General features: G+C 35.3%; 1 long non-coding RNA gene across 1 annotated transcript in view; it reads left to right on the top strand.

Annotated features, from left to right (window-relative positions):
* Positions 1–12979, top strand: part of LOC115300685 — a 39614-nt gene extending 26635 nt beyond the window's left edge. Inside the window, exons 4-5 of the long non-coding RNA XR_003912805.1 lie at positions 74–162; positions 12791–12979. This is a non-coding gene — a long non-coding RNA (uncharacterized LOC115300685). The remainder of the gene's footprint in view (positions 1–73; positions 163–12790) is intronic.
* The last annotated feature ends 5588 nt before the right edge of the window (positions 12980–18567 follow it).

Below are 18567 nucleotides of genomic sequence, written 5' to 3' on the forward strand. Positions count from 1 at the left end.
TTTAGAAGAAGAAGATGAGCTAACTTGGATCTTCTACCTTTTAATTCATGTGTTAAATTCATTTCCTTCTTAGAAGGGCTGAAGTGATGGCTCAGGGTGGAAGGCAGAAAGTATCTGGAATTCAGTCTGAATTTGAAACTTCAGGAATAATTATTGTGCTAGGTAAGTGACATAGTACTTATAAATCTATTAAAATCAATTTTGTGAAAAGTTTCCAGAAATGTGCCACCCTTAACCCTCAACTCTTTAATTTGAAAAGCCTGGATGAAGCTAGGGGAAAAATAGGATCATATTTTAGAGTAATCTAAAACCACAAGAATAGGAGCTGTTTGATGTGCAGACGCTCAATAAGCATCTGTGAATGAGTGAGAATCTAGGACAATTCCTATATATATAAATAAATCAGACAAATCTTTATAAAAATAATGGAGATAAATATAAGGTTTTGACATTGAATTTTATGGCAATAACTTGGGAGAGAAAAAGTAATTGAGTTGCAGCAGCAAGTGTTAAATTTAAAAAAAAGGTTTGTATTTGATAATAAACACCATTTTAGTTAATGTCACAATGTAGTCATTAAAAAGCTACTTTGATCTTGGGCCCTATTAATATTGGGCAGAAAGTAGAGAAAGAAGAGTGAGCTACTCTACTCACTGCTAGCTTCAGTCTTTGCGCAAATTGCAAGTTCTCAATTCTGAGGATGATATTTGATCAGGGAGAGAAGATCCATCAAGTTACCATTAATCCAATAGTAAAAGATAGGTAAGACAGGTCAGGTAAGACACAGTTGAGGGAATTACAGACTATATGCTAGAGAAAACTATAAAATGACCTGTTAGTTTTAGGTAAACATTTGAAGAGCTCTCTATAGGCCCAGACTTATTATAGAAACAGATCAGTGGCTATTATAGAGAAATAGATTTGGAATAAAAAAAAACCAAATGTTTCTGTTATCAAGGTAATAGTTCAAATCATAATGGTTTTGCAAGATTGAGTTCTTTGGCTGATGTTTCCAATCCTTACATCATTCAGGTATCTGTTCATTCAGCAAATAATTACACAGTACCTCCTGCATGCTCTATATGATCTGTTCCTGTTTAGTTCTCCAGTGTCTTCCCCCTCACTCATCCACCCTGTCAACAAACTCTGGGCACATGGCCTTTCATTGGTCACCTGAAAGATCCATTCTCTTTCTGGTTTAAATTTCTTGTCTAATATACCATTTACTTTTCCCAATTAGTATTCATAAACAAACATTATTTCCTTCAAGACTTTCCCTGATATCAAAACCGGATAAACATCTTTCTCAGGTCATGATCTCACAGTTCCTGGGATTGAGTCTCATGTTAGGCTTTGCACTGACAGCATGAAGCCTGCTTGGAATTCTCTCTCTTCCTCTATCTTCCTGTTTCCCACCCCCCACTCACTCTCTCTCTCACAAAATATATACATTTAAAAAAAATATTTCTTTCTCTTACTCTTCCCTCTCCCTCTCCTTTCCCTCTCCCCTCACCGCACCACTACCACCACCAGCTTTACTGTAGTATAATCTACAAACCACAGAATTTCCCCATTATTAGTGTGCCAATGAGTTTTAGTAAATAAATATAGTAGTTTACAAATAACACTCCAATTCAGCTTTAAAACATTTCAGTTATCCCCCTAAGATGTTCTATCATGTCCATTTGTAAGCAATCACCATTTATAGGACCGGGCAACCACTGATCTGCTTTCTATCTCTATAGTTTTATCTAGAAACTTTATATACTGAATGATTTCATATTCCTTTCCTTAGGATGTTTTTGAGGTACATAAATGTGGTTATATGCACCAATAATTTGTTCCTTTTAATTATCGAATAATATTCCATTGTAAGAATGTGCCTTATTTTGTTAATTCATTGATTGGATATGGACATAGCCTTGGTGTTCATTTTAGAACTATAATGAGCAATGCTATTGTCAACATTATCACGGAAGGCTTTTTGCTGATATTTATTTTCATTTCTGTTAGGTAAATACCTAAAAGTATAAACGGCAAACATATATTTAACATTTTTAAGACATGATAAAACTGTTTCCCAGAGTAGCTTTGTTATGTTATATTACCTTCCCACTACAATGTATTCAGGGTTCCAGTGTTTCCATATTCTTGACATTTAGTATTCTCTTTTTAATTTTAACCATTCTTGAGGGTGTGTGGGGGAGTATCTCATTGTGGCTTTAATTTATAATTCTCTAATGATTAACAATGTTAAACATATTTTCATGTGCTTACCTGCTCTCCATATGTTGAAATGACTATTCAAAACCTGTGTCCATATTTTACTTGGGTTATTTATCTTTTTACTTACTAAGTTGTAAGAGTTTTTCATATATTCTGGATATAAGTCCTTTATCAAGATATATGATCCAGGTACATTTTCCTGAGTTCTCTGGCATGTCTTTTCTACCTTCTTACTAGTGTCTTTTTAGGAGTAAAGTTTACATTTTAATTAATATAATCCCAATTTATCATTGTTTTTATTTATGAATCATGCATTTGATGCGATTATATCTGAAATCTCTTCATATAACTCAAGATTACAAAGACTCTCTCTTATATTTTATACTTTTAGGGATTACATTTAAGTATATGATCTATTATGAGTTAATTTTGTTATTAGTGAAGTAAAAATCTAAATTCCCCTTTTTTCCTGTTTCTTTATTCTTTAATTTCTCTGCATATGATATACAATTGTTTCAGCACCATTTGTTGAAAAGACTATCATTTCTCAATAGAGCTACCTTGCACTTTTGCCAAAATTAATTAATCACAATAATGAGTATGTCAAAACCATGAACACCTATATATTTCTTATCATAAATAACAAGTGCTGACAAATGCAAGTCATCTATAAGCAGAAGCATCAGAATATATACTCATCACACTTGTTCACTAAACAAATAATTGGTGTGTATGTACAGTGCAGGTAATCTTGACAATACAAAGGCAAATCAGATATGGAATCTGCCAATAAAAATTTACCATCTAGATTAAGAGGTGACAAGGGTTGCAAGAGAGTAAATATAAAATGAGGATTTAGGCAGGAAGAAGTTACTTCTGAGGATATCTACACACACTAAATGGAGACAGTGGCATTAGAGGCAGAACTTGGCAGATGAGTGGAATCTGATTCCTTATTAAGAAATGGAAGGGTATTTGAAGTTGAGGATAAAGCCTGGACACTTGCAGAGAGACAAGAGAGGAAGGAAAAGAAGGGTAGTTGAGCAGTATGTAAGAAATACCCAAAAGAGACAAGTATGGTAATATAGAAAAATAAATTTGAAAAGGTTAGTGCCAGACTAAAAAATTAGATTTTATTTTCTAAGCAGTAGGAGTTACTTAAAGGTTTATGGGCAGAAAAATGTCATGATTGATACTCATAGCTATGCCAGTACCAGTAAAACAAAACTTAAAAAACATTTACCATCATTTCTAAAATTATTTAATTTCACTTAGCAGATGCTATAATTCAGTTCTTGCTCTAAAAGTTTCTGTGCTTATTCTTAAAATGATACCAATTAAATTTGAATAAATACATTCTTTAGAGGGATGTCTGTGTGGCTTGGTAGGTGGAGCATCCAACTTCAGCTCAGGTCATGATCTCACAGTCCATGGGTTCAAGCCCTGCACCTGGCTCTGTGCCGACACTTGGAGGCTGGAGCCTGCTTCATATTCTGTATCTCCCTTTCTCTCTGCCCCTCCTCCACTCATGCTCTGCCTCTCTGTCTCTCAAAAATAAATAACATTAACAAAACTTTTTAAAATAAATAAATAAATAAATTTTTTAGATTTGGGCAATCTTTTTTCTTTAAGGTCATCCATCTATTCATTTCATATATATTTTTAAGGAGCTTCTATGTGCTGGGTCATGAATATATATTGGTTTAAAAGAGGGATAGAAAGCCATTCTCAGCCTTCATGAAGCAAATTTTTTTAATATTTTTTTAATGTTTTTATTTTATTTTTGATACAGAGAGAGACAGAGCATGAGAGGGGGAGGTGCAGAGAGAGGAGATACAGAACAGGAAGCAGGCTCCAGGCTCTGAGCTGTCAGCACAGAGCCCGACTTGGGGCTCGAACCCACGAACACGAGATCTGATCTGAGCTGAAGTCAGAGGCTTAACCGACTGAGCCACCCAGGCGCCCCTCATGAAGCAAATTTATACACACACAAACATATTCACATACACATTACATATGTAAATTTACATACATTAGCTAAATTATAATGAGCAATAACATCCCATATTTAAATAGACCTAAATATTTTGAAAATTCATTTAACATGTATATTAATTTATCCAACTTTCATGGGCACCATTTTAGGCCAGTATTTACAAGACTCACTTTACACATGAAAATTAAAAAAAAAAAAAACCAGGGTTAATTCATTCAGAACCATAAGGCTGCAACATCAGAAAGTTAGTACTCCAGCCCAGTTCTCCTGATTCTAGACTCAATAATCTTACCACAGAGTTTTAATAGATTTAATAATAGATTTTTTTCTAACATTATTTCTCTAACACGGAGAAATAATTTCAATGTCTGGCCTAATCCATGGTATGATGTACAAAAATAAAAAAAATGTCTGTTCCATTTGATGCATTTCTTAGCTATTTTATTCTCCCTACCCAGACACCCTAGTCCAACCTTCCCCTTCCATCTCCATATACACTATGGAAGAATGCTAAATAAGTGTTACTCTGGTCTAATTCTGACTGCTTAGCTTTCAGTCACATACACAATACCTCATACTCTGAAGTAAGAAGGGAAAGATTTGATCTCTTAACAGAGCCATTATTTGTCAGAAAGATTGGAAAATTCAGCCCAAAGCCTCTCAGGGTAGAAAGGTATCAAAGTTAGAATAAAATGAAAGCTGAGAAAACCTGGAGAAATCTGTAAATAGGCAAAGATTTTTAATTGCTTTCAAACTGATGAATTTGACCAAAAACTATAACCTTGATTCTCTCTCAAAGGAGAGTCATTCCAGAATCACATAAGAGTCAAAATATTGAAGCTTAATGCTTTCTTAAAATAAATTATCATTTTTTAAAGCCACAATTTTGCTGTTGCCATGACACTGTGATTCAGTCAGTCTTAGAGAATTAGGCTTTGGGGTTTTTTTTAGATAATCCATTTATATTTTGTTAGAAACTTATTTAGGAAATTTCTAGTAAGACCAATGGTATTATAAGAGAAATTTATTTTGATATACAGTCCACTATTTCACAAAGAATGCATTAAGAATTCTGCCAGGATCATAAAACTCTATATGCAAGTTGTCATGTACTACATTTCTTCATTTTTGCTTCATACTATTTTGGAATTTCTTAGGAGGAGGAGCTAAGTGATAAAATCTAGATCAAATGGAGAAGAAGAAAAAGTTACAGGCTGCACCTCACAGATGACCAAGTAACAGAATCCTAAGAAACAATTAAGTGAAAATACTCATAGGATAGTTGATACATTAAAAGGCTTAAAGTACAAATTCCTGAAGAAATTATTTAAACAAAACATTTTTGCATTTAACACTTTTGTATCTAGTACAAAGTGTTTCTTTTTATAACCAAACATATAATTATCATCATAGTAATTATAGCCTCAAAATATAAATTAGTTTAATCTCTGGGAGATTAACAAAGCATAAGAAATAAGCACATCAGTTTTTTTAACTCTTTGTTTTGAAATAATTCTACTTCCATAGGTAGACAACAACAAATTGTGCAGAGAAATCCTACACACCTTTTTTTTATCCAGTCACTTTCTGTTTTGGCATCTTGCGTAACTATAGTAAAATATTGCAAATAGGAAACTGACCTTAAATCCAACTGAGTTCTTTTCAAATTTCACCAGTTTTGCATGCATGAGTGTGTGTGTGTGTGTGTGCGCGCGCGCGTGCGTGCACGTGCGTGCACGCCGCGCGCATGTGTGCGTTTCCGTTAAATATTGTCATGTGTAGACTCATGGTGCAGCCACCACAAGCCACCACAAACAAGATGTGGGACAGTTCCATTACTACAAGGTTCACTTGTGATTCTTCTTTAAAACCACATCTACTTCCCCATTCCCAACCCACTATAGCCACAATCTGTTTCCTACCTCTAATTTTCGTATTTCCAGAATGTTATATAAGGGAAATCAGACCTTTCATAATTTTACTCAGCATAATTCTCTGATGACTCGTCCAGGTTGTTACATGTAGCAATAGTTTATTCGTTTTAATTGCTGGGTAGTGTCCTATGGTTCTGATGCACCACACTTTAACCATTCACCCATAGACAGATATTTGACCATTATAAATAAAACTGCTAAAACATACATGTACAGGTTTTTGTTTGAACATGGATTTTCATTACTCTGGAATAAATGTCCAAGAGTGCAATTGTTAGGTCATACAGAAGTTGCATGTTTATTTTTATGAGAAACCGCTAAAATATTTTCCAGAATGGGTGCGCCATACTACATTTCCACCAGTAAACTGTTAGTTGATCCAGTTTTTCTACATCCTCATCAGCTTTTGGGACTATTTTGTATTTTAACCATTCTGAGAGGGATAGAGTGGTATCTTACTGTAGTTTTAATTTTCATTCCCCTAATGTTTAATGATATTCAACATTTTTTTATGACATGATTTGCCATCTGTATATCTTCTCCAGTAAAATGTCTGTTGCCCATTTTCTGATTGAATTATATTTTTTATTGTTGGGTTTTCAGGGTTCTTTATGTATTTTAGCTACAAGTTCCTTGCCAGATACGTGGTTAGCAAATATTTTCTCAAGCATATAAATTTCATAAAAAAATATTTGGAGACATGATACATAATTCAATTATTTCCTCCAGGAAATATCAAATCTAATCAGTGCTCATGAGTTTGAAGAGAAATACAGAACATCATTGGGAATTTAATAGATTTCTCAGGGCTAAACACCATGATAAAGAGCATTTTAAGGGTGGGAAATTCCTGCCACATTGTATTCTCAAGTTCAACTTCTCTGTGGCCCAGTGACTAAAAGCATCAAGCACGTATGAAAACTCTTTTCTCCATCATGTTTCTGTGGTTCTTCTTCCCTGTTTACTGTATACAATGATTATATTGTTTCTGGGTTCATAGGATACCCTAAGTCTAGAGAGAGTAATACTTCCACAAATTTCCTGATGACACAATGCAAATATGACTGGTTCTAATGTACTTTATTTGCTACATTCACTAAAAATACGCCAATCTGAAATTTTCCATCAGCTAAAATGTTAGATGGCATAGTGACTGACTCACAGATTGAATTTAAGTTTACCTTAAAATCCTGTAACTCTTGAAATATAATCCAAAATTAATCTCTCCTCAAATGGTATTGTCAAATAAAATTGACTTAAAATAACTAAAAAGCAAAGATGAAATGCCTGTTGTCTAACTGAAAGAGAGCTCTCTCTTTACTTTTTGATGGAGAGTTCATGCATAAGATTATTGAACATACCACTTAATGCCTTTCCGTCATTGTTTTCGACATGCAAATTCATACCCCCTTTACATAACTGACAGGCTAAAGAAAAATTACATACGGTATAAAAATGCAGTTTATATAGAACAAAGTTAATATTTTGCTTATATAACTATTTGGGTGAGAAATGGCAGGACATAAACTTGTTTTAGATTTACATGCTTACATTTTGTTTATATGTGTCATGCTATGAGGCACATTCAGCACATAAATGCCAGTTAATAAGTTTAGAGTGTGTTTATGTGTATATAAAATTTACCAGGGTGGAAACAGCAGTATGTTTGTAAATAATTGGTATAGGATGTCTGAACCATGAGGCACCTTAACATAAATGTGAGTCAAAAGAAAATAGCAGAAGTCCAAGGCCACTTCAGAATACAATAGAAACCAATTTTTTTTAAGTATTTGAAAATGGAATGGTTCTTTGAGCTGGGAACAGGCACCTGTGCTACCTGGCGACTAAAAAGCAAACTTTTCTAAAACTAAGAAAAAATAATGGTAGTGTGCCATCTAGAGGCAATGGGGACATTTTTAATAGTTTGATATATCTGGATGGAACTATTCCCTGACTCCAGATCCACAGGCATGAAAAATCTTCCCTGTAATTCCAACTCCGACAATTTAAGAAGGGGGAATTTTTTTTTCTCCTGAGAGAGATAAAAAAAAAACTACCCTTTGGTTAGCTGTCAGGAAGCGAACCATATTCTAATACATGGCAAACATAGAAAGAAAGTTGTTGGAGAAAGAAAGCTGTTGTAGGCTAAAAGCCAAATTTTGCTATTTTTTTTTATCAAGCAAAATTCAGTAAAAATAAAAACATGCAGAATCTGCCATTTGTGTAGAATGGAGTTTGTAGATGTAGTTGATCTTATAAAAGCTGAACAAGAGTGGAGATAAAGTGCAGCCTGGAGAAGAGTCACTCTAAGGGTCAAGCATAATTTTATATTTTCATTTAAAAAGAGAACAAGAAGGGCACCTAGGCGGTGTAGTTGGTTAAGGGCCCTCTGACTCTGATCTCACCTCAGGTCATGATCTCAGGGTTCATGGGCTCAAGCCCTGTGTCTGACTCTGGCATGGAGCCTGCTGGGGATTTTGTCTCCTTCTCTCTGTCCCTCCCCTTCTTGTGCTCTCATACACTCTCAAAACAAATAACTAACATAAAAATTTTTTTAATTAAATAATGGGAACAAGATTTTTTTCCACTAAGACATCTCTGAATAAGCACTTTCAAAATGCTTTTCAGATATAATTCTACAAAGTAAAATGGCCTTTCTGCTTCTAAAATATTATTTTTAGTTTCAGATTCTCAGGAAAACCTTAAGGAACACCCATTTTCACCATCTGTTTTTCCTGGGTTTTGTTTGAAATTGTTTCAATTATTCAGGTCAAATAAAGGAAATAGCCTGAATAGACATGGAAAAATGGGATAAACTTTAACTCAAGGTGTGATAGTTTAACAAATACTGAAATTTGTGTTTTTCCATGTGTACTGCTTCTCACCACCAACAGCACTTGTACCCTGGAACAGAATACTTGAGGCATGTTTGTGTTTCACACAAACTTGACAGTTAAACAGCGACAAAACATGTGTAGCGTGTAAACAGTCACAAAGAAATTCTAAAGTAGTGCTTTTTGCTAAACATTGTCACTCTAGGCAATTAGGTTAAATATATAACATGAAAGCTCTAAAACTTTCAGAAAAAAAAAGTAGGAGAAAATCCTAAAACCTAGGGCTAAGCAAAACGTTCTTGGATTTGGCCCAAATGCACAGCCCGGGAAAGGACAAGTTGATGAATTAGACATAGAAATTAACAATTTTTGTTCTGTGGATAAGAATACAAAAGATAAGTTACAAATATTAGGAAATACATTTACAAATATTCACTACTACTCAGCAGAATATATAAGCAGTTCTAAAAACTCAACAATTAAAGAAACCTAATTAGAAAATGAATAATAGACGTTTCATCTAAGAAGATTTACAGATAGCAAACACATGAAAAATATCGAACATTATTAGAGTATAGGAAAATTAAAATTAAAACCAAAATGAGGTAACACTACACATCCACCAGAATGCCTGAAATAAAATGAAGGACAACAATAAATACTTGTAAAGATGTGGAAAAACTGTTGCAAGTTTTAATTAAATTCCAGCTAGTGAGGTGCCTGGGTGGCTCAGTTGGTTAAGCGTGTTATGATCTCACGGTTAATGGGTTCAAGCCTGGCATCAGGCTCTGTGCTGACAGCTAGCTCAGAGCCTGGAGCCTGCTTCGGATTTTGGGTCTCCCTCTGTCTCTGACCCTCCCCTGCTTGAGCTGTCTCTTTCTGTCTCTCAAAAATAAACATTAAAAACGTTTTTTAATTTTTAAAATTCCAGCTAGTTAACATAGAGTGTAGTATTAATTTCAGGTATAGAAATTTAGTGATTCATCTCTTATATACAACACCTGGTGCTCATCACAATGTCCTCCTTAATACCCATCACCCGTTTAACCCATCCCCCTGCCAACCTTCCCTCCAGCAACCCTCAGTTTGTTCTCTAAAGATAAAGGTCTGTTTTATGGTTTGCCTCTCTCTCCTTTTTTCCCCCATGTTCATCTGTTTTATTTCTTACATTCTACATATGAGTGAGAACATATGGTATTTGTCTTTCTCTGACTGACTTATTTTGCTTAGCATGACACTCTCTAGCTCCATCCATGTCACTAAAAATGGCAAGATCTCATTCTTTTTAATGGCTGAATAATATTCGATTATATATACATAAATATATACACATATACACATATAAATATATATGTATATATATGTATATGTATATGTAATGGACAGGTGGCCTCTTTAAATAATTTGGCTATTGTTGATAATGGTGCTATAAACATCAAGATGCACGTATCTCTTTCTGTATCCTTTGGATAAATAACTAGTAGTGCAATTACTGGATCATATGGTAGTTCTATTTTTAACTTTTTGAGGAACCTCTACTGTTTTCCAGTGTAGCTGTACTAGTTTGCATTCCTACCAGCAGTGTAAAAAAACGGTCTTTCACACTTTTCTGGTGGGAATGTCAAATGGTACAGCTATTCTGGATAATAGTTTGACAGTTTCTTCTAAAAATAAACATGAGGTTAGCATAAAGCCCAGCAATTGCAATCTTGGGCATTTATTGCATAAAATGAAAATGTATTCTCATGCAGAAACTTGTAAATGTTCATAGTAGTTTCATTTGTAATGTTGAAACTGGAAACTACCCAAATGTCTGTCAATATAGAGAATAATTAAACCGTGATACATCCATATCATGGAACACTACTAACCAATAAAAGCCACAAACAATTGACACGTGCAACTGGGATAGAGCTCAAGGGAATTATCTGAACAACAACAACAACAACAACAACAAAAAATCCAAATCTGAAGGTTATACACATTGATTCCATTTATACAATAGCCTTGAAATGACCAAATTATAGACAAAAGATTAATGGTCATCATGAATAAGGGAGTGGGCTAACAGGGTAGAGGTGGATAAGGAGAAAAATAATTATGGAGATGTAAGGACAACACAAGAAATTGTTATAGAGATATAACTATTCTCTATTTTAATTATGGTAGTTCTTATATGAATGTTCATGTTATAAAATTGCACAGAGCAAACACACACACACACACACACACACACACACATGAATGAATACATATAAAACTGATGAAATATGAATCAGTTCTATGGATAGTATCAATATCAGTTTTCTGGTTGTACTATTATACTGTAGTTATAAAATACTGTTACCAATAGGGGAAACTGAGTGAAGCATACTTGAGTTCTCTGCATTATTTCTTACAACTACACTTGAATCTATAATTATGTCAAAATAAAAAGCTTATTTATAAAAAACAGAATCAATAATAAAAGTAACTAATAAACATTATTTGATAAAATAACAAAACACCAAAAATATGAAGCTAACTCAATTTTCTTATGAAATGTGAAGGAGCTGAGTGGAATAAAATGTAGCAAGACTACATGTAAATGATATTCCCAATATCATTGTTTATTAAACCCTTAAAAGATTTACTCATGGAGATTCTAATGGACCAATTTCTTCTACTTTTCTTTTTGTTGTTTGAAGGATTATTAAAATGGGACAAAAATATTAATAACCCACACAGTAGAGAGGAAGAGACTTTCTATGCAGTAAAGACTTAACTAGCAAACCTAAGATTTGATAGGTAAATATACTTAGGTCCATTTGCAAGGTCAGCCTTTGGCTGGCCTCTAGGAACTTGGATTTCCAGTGTTCCCGTCATTCTGTAGTAAGATCAAGGTGTATGCTGTCCCTGAACACAGGCTTTTCTTCTGGGACTCTAAAATTTAGATACATGCCAGGCAGACGGTATCTATATGACCAGCTCCCCATAAAAATCCTGGGCACTGACCCTCTAAAGGGCTTCCTTGGAAGACAAGATTTCACACATGTTAGTACTACTCATTGCTCAGACTTAAGCATATTCTGTGGAACTCTACTGAGAGAAAACTCTGGAAGCTTGTGTCTAATTTCCTCTGGACTTTGCCCCACCACTTTTCCTTTTTGCTGATTTTGCTTTGTAACCTCTTACTGTAATAAATCTAACCACAAGTATGTATATATGCCGAGTCTTGTGAATCCTGCTAGTGAATCACTGAACCATACTGGTCTTGGGAAATTCTGACCACTGGATAATTTTTAAAAACCTGGATAACCCTCCTAATCATAGATGAGAGTTGAATAAATTCTGTTCATAAACCAGACTTTCTTATGCTTAAATTATCTTCCATAACCTTTTGGAAGATATATCAACATTGATAAGCCTTTTTTTTTAGTGGCCATATTACAGATAAGCAGTTTGGGGGAAGATTCCATGATGGGACAAATCCATATAAAGAGAGAGGGTACACTCTGCCCTGTAATCTATAGTTCTCAGTCTGATAGGGTGCTTTTCCAGTTTCCAATTTCCTAATCGGAGATGACACCACTGGGAAAATTCACATCAACATTAAAAATGTGTTTGTTAAATCTTACCAAGGCTGGCTAGGGATTAAATGAAAGCCTCTGTATGAATCTCAGAATAGCTGTGCCAACTTTTAACTTCACACACAGGGATGCTACTTTATTACTTAAGCACTTGGATAAACACAATCTCTCATACATATCAAACATTTCTTTCAAGCACCTTTCTTTGACCATTTCTCCTCTTATCTCCAGGTAGCAAGAACTTCACAGTCAGAAACCATTTTTGAAAAAGGAAGAGCAAAATACATTTCAAAATATATAGAACTGCAGAAACAAATGAAGTTTCTCCTTTGTGGTTAGTCAATTAAGAGAAGTGTGAAGTAAAAAGGAGAAAACATACAAATTCTGGAGATCCAATGCATACAAGTAATGTAAAGAAAAACTGACCCTTGTATTTACCTCAGGCCTATCTCAAATGTTCATGAAAATGGCAAATACAGTCGAGACTAAATCCAAAACTGTGTTGGAAAAAACAAGGGAGGGTGTATTCAGCAGATGAAAATAAGCAGTGGAGAAATCTACACCTCAACACAGAGAAAGAAAGGGGCGTTTAGAGATGCTTTCTGATGATTTTGGTAAATACCTGAGTGAGTAGTGTCCCAAATCCAAGTGCATACTGTCTTCTACTCCTGCTCCCTATTTCTCCACTAGTTCAAAACCTACAGAAGGAATCAGTGTGGTTGACTATCACACAGAGACGCCCTTTCTTTGTTTTACACAGTGCCTAGCACAGTGTTACACGGAAGAGAAGTTTAGGGGTGCCTGGGTGGCTCAGTCAGTTAAGCGTCTGCCTTCGGCTCAGGTCATGATCTCACAGTTTGTGGGTTCGAGCCCCGCATCGGGCTCTGTGCTGACAGCTAGCTCAGAGCCTGGAGCCTGTTTCAGATTCTGTGTCTCCCTCTCTCTCTGACCCTCCCCTGCTTATGCTGTCTCTCTCTGTCTCTCAAAAATAAAAATTAAAAAAATGGAAAAAAAATAAATAAATAAAAGAGAAATTTAGTAAGCCCATGGGTGGTTCAGTTGGTTAAGTGTCCGACTCTTGATTTCAGCTCAGGCTATGATCTCACTCACAGTTTCTGAGATCAAGCCCTACCTCAGGCTCCATGCCAAGTGTGGAGCCTACTTGGGATTCGCTCTCTCTCTCCCTGTCTCTCTCCCCTTCCCCCACCTCAAAATAAATAAGTAAATATAAAAAAAAAAACAACAAGAGAAGTTTAGTAAATTCCAAGTGATTGAAAGATATAACTTTAATTTTTTGTCAACCTTCAAAAATGGTCACTATTTTTTTAATGTTTGTTTCTTTTTGAAAGAGAGATAGACGGACAGATAGATTACAAGCAGGGAAGGGGCAGAGAGAGAGGGAGACACAGAATCCAAAGCAGGATCCAGGTTCTAAGCTGTCAGCACAGAGCCCGATATAGGGCTCAAATCCATGAACCATGAGATCATGACCTGAACCCAAGTGAGATGCTTACCTAATTGAGCCACCCAGAGATGCCCCCCAAATGGTCACCATTTAAATTTTACTTGACTCACTTCTGAATATACATAGGTAGCTATGTTATGGCTTCTGAAAGATGTTTCTAAATTATTTTCAACACAGTAATGTAAAAAATATCACTTTAAAAATCATGTATGTCCTTAGTCACAAGGTATGGTTAATATTAATGGTACAAATCCCATTGTATTTCCCATATAATTCTAATGAAACTGGTTTAAAAATTTTTAAGTTAGTTTGTCTGTTTATTTATTTATTTGAGAAAGAGAGAGATTGAGCATGAGCAGAGCAGAGGTAGAGAGAGAAGGAGAGAGAGAGAATCTCAAGCAGGACCCACTAAAAGTGAGGTCAGGCTCAAACTCACAAACCTTGAGATCATGACCTGAGACAAAAGCAAGAGTCAGAAGCTTAACTGACTGAGCCACACAGATGTCCCCTAAATAGATTTACATATGATAAAATTTCAAAGAACCAAAAACTCTTAGCCAAAGAAAATATATTCCTTTCTCCTCCCCTCTTTTTTTTTTTCTTTCTTTTTTCGTTCTTTGAATAAGTCATCCAACAAATATTTTAGCATCTTCTAGGGGTGGCACTGGGTGGTTCAGTCAGTTAAGTGGCCAACTTCAGCTCAGGTCATGATCTTAAGAGTTTTGTGGGTTCCAGCCCCACATCGGGCTCTGTGCTGACAGCTCAGAGCCTGGAGCTGCTTCAGATTCTGTGTGTTCCTCTCTCTCTGCCCCTCCTTGCCCACACTATGTCTATCTCTCAAAAATAAATAAACATTACAAAAATGAAAAAATATATATTTTAGCATCTTCTATATGGCTGGCCCTATTCTAGGCACTAAAACTCATCATGAAAAAAGACATAATATCTCTACCCCAAGGGAGCTTACATTCTTGAGAAAGGCCTTTTAATTAGCATTAGGTTAGGTCTTGAGTGACAAAAACCTAAATATTTGAAGAAGAAACTTGCAAAATCAGTTACAGTGGTCTGTGATTGTCAAGCAGGGTTACCAAGTACAGTGATAAAGGTTCTGCACTGCACAGTTCTCAAGAGTATCATTCAAATCATACATAGTATAGATTTTTATTAAAATTTTACATAAATGGAAGCAAACTTCTTAAATGAGGAACACCTTGTTTCTATTTCACAACAAAGCCACCATCTGGGATCGTAAAGACACCTCCACACCTTCACCTTAAAGCTTCCATTTTGTGATACTTAATCCAGCTCCACAATTCAGCCCACAGGAGAGAACAGGACTACTTCCTGCTTTTAAGGGCACCTCTACAAGTTCCACATTCTACTTGTGCTCATATATCATTATCAGAACCTAGAGACATAACCGTATCTACTTCCAAAAGAGACCAAAATGTGCTTGTTCTGGGTTATCATGTGTCTGACTAAGATCAAGACGTTTTCCAGGTCCTGTCAAAATGCAAAATAGAATCACTGTTACTCTCTCCCCAAACATGAGCCATGAAGAAACTATACATACTCAGATAGTCACTCACACATGGTAAACAATCAAATTTTTAATACTTAATTTTTTTAAGTTTTTAATGTTTTTTATTTATTTTTTAGAGAGAGAGAGAGAGAGACAGCATGAGCAGGGGAGGGTCAGAGAGAGAGGGAGACGACAGGCTCCAGGCTCTGAGCTGTCAACCCAGAGCCCGAAGCAGGGCTTAAACCCACGAACCATGAGATCATGACCTGAGCCAAAGTCAGACGCTTAACCAACTGAGCCACCCAGACACCCCAACAATCAAATTTTTTAAATTGCACTTTAGTGTCCTAAAATAAGATGCCCCTCACAGGCTTTCGTGTTTGCTTTGTCTGAGTTCCCTATAATAAGCTGGTAGGAAAGTTTCAAACCCCCTGAGACACCTATACCTTACACATTTCTATTTCCATTTATTTTTTTACTATTCTTGACTGTAGAATTCTGTCTTTCTGATAACTCTTCTCTTTGCACTTGGCTAATAGCTAATGTAGCAAAACCTAACTCTGAAGGGAATTAAGCGATCTGGAAAGCTATATAGCCCCTTGAGTTTGCTGCAGTATTCAACCATGAGAGCTACATTTTCTTGGGGAGTACAGGAGTGGGAGAAAACATTCTGCAGCGTGATAGAATAAACTCCAGGACTCCTTAACATTTTTTGTATAAGCAAATTTTAAAGAGAATTTTGGTGATAAGACACACCTTTTATTTTAAAGAGCCCTTTTAGCCTGCATTTTCACAGTCATTATTCAGTCATTCATCATTTGGGGGATCTCCATTGTGTACCAGACATTTTTCCAGGCCCTGGGGATATAGTGATGAACAGGAGGCCTTGGCCATCATGGACATTAAATGAAATTTCCAATCATTGTTAGCCTACTTATTCTTTATTATATGAAATACTTCTTTTGTTCAAGATAGAATGAATGCTTTGGTGTCTAAACTTTGTTGGTTGAGTTTGATTTCATGGAAAATACAATATGTACAGTATCAAAGATGGTTTTTTCTTCCCTCTATATCACTCATGGCCTTCATGAAAATAATGTATATGAAGCCAAAAATGTGGAAGAAATATAAAAAAGATCTTAATTTATCACTTACTTTTCCTACACTTGTAAGGAAATGACATTGAAATAGTGAGAATGAGTTCTGAAGCCATAGCACACACCACGCACCCGTACACACACACACACACACACACACACACATACTTCACACACCCAACATAGTCTCATATCTTTAGAGCTTCCCATTTTATTAAACCCATGTTAATCACACAGTTTGACTATAATGCATATATCAAATTAATTATGTTCAATGGAAACATTATATCACATTATTATGATACAATAGCTAGTAGACTGCTTAAGGGAATCCTGGGAAATCTCGCAAATGTGTGTTGAAACACAGAAAAGAAAAGTAATATTGAATAAGAAGAGTACAGTTATCCAAAAACCAATAAAAATGGAGCTAAGGAGACATTTTAAACTGTAAATACTTGAAAGGTCACTTACAACATTTCTTCTCCTCTCCTTTACATTGAGAATAAAACATACCTGCTGCTTTAAACTCTCCTTTACAAAGTTGCCTTTTGTATAGTTCTTATTAACTATAAGAAACACTTCTTTGCATTTGTAATTGAATTTCTTTTAAAATTTCACAACCAACAAGTTTAAATAAACACTTGACTTCAACAAGTAAAGTCAAATTGCAAAGTGTCGTACTGTTCGACTCCAGAGCAGTCAAGTATATCAATTTAAGCTTACTGTTTTCAAACCTGCTTTCATTGCTTCCTGCTCACCTATTGCATCAACAATTTATTCTAAATGGTTGCTTTTAGGCAATGGGTTTTCTTCTCATTTACTCTTCATGAAAATTATTTGATATATCAAGACACTGGAAAGTCAAAGACTTACACAAAAATAGCCTTGTAACAAAGAAATGTGTTCATAATAGACGATCTAAAACCAGACTGCTTGAATTGAATCCCACTCATTCTATTTAAAAGCAAGTTTCTTGAGCTCACCATGCTTCTGTTACCTCATCTGCAAAAACAGGAATAATAGAAGTACGGTTCATAGTGGAACTATAAGCACTGAATGAGTTAATATTATTAAAGCACTCACAGTGCCTTACCTAAAAATAAAGTGCTATATGTTTGTTAACAATATAAATTGAATTAAATTAACAAATTTAAACTGTGTAGCATTACCTAAGTCCTTCACTAACAATATATAATATTTAATATTCAGTAGTAAAGCAGTGTTTCTCAAAGTATGCTCTACAGATTAATTGTACAAGTAAATGGTACACAGACTTTGTTAGCTCTAAGAAGAAGTGTTACTGAGTTTTTTTATTGATATTTTGCTGACAAATTTCACTGACATTCATTTAACAGATTTAAAATGAAAGTCATTACAGATAGTAATATGTTCTTTTTTTCGTTTTTTAATGTTTCTTCTTCTTCTTTTTTTTTTTTTTTGAGAGAGAGAGAGCACAAGCTGAGGAGGGGCAGAGAAACAGGGAGACACAGAATCCTAAGCAGACTCCAGGCTCTGAGCTGTCAGCCAGGGCCCACATGTGGCTCGAACCAAACCATGAGATCATAACCTGAGCAGAAGTCAGATCCTTAACCAACGGATCCACCCATGCAGCCTCCCCCCAATAGTAATATGTTTTTTTTAACATTTATTTATTTTTGAGAGACAGAGAAAGACTGAGTATGAGTAAGTGAGAGGCAGAGAGAGAGAGAGAGAGAGGAAGACACAAAATCCAAAGCAGGCTCCAGGCTCTGAGCTGTCAGTACAAGAACAAGAGCCCAATGTGGGGTTTGAGCTCACAAACTGCAGGATCATGACCTGAGCCAAAGTCCAACGCTTAACCGACTAAGGCACCCAGGTGCCCCAAGTAATATGTTCTTAAACTCTGTTTTAGTTGTACATCTCTTACAGGAGTCAGTTTATTTTT

Source organism: Suricata suricatta, chromosome 1 (assembly GCF_006229205.1).
Source record: "Suricata suricatta isolate VVHF042 chromosome 1, meerkat_22Aug2017_6uvM2_HiC, whole genome shotgun sequence".
NCBI classification, from domain to species: domain Eukaryota; kingdom Metazoa; phylum Chordata; class Mammalia; order Carnivora; family Herpestidae; genus Suricata; species Suricata suricatta.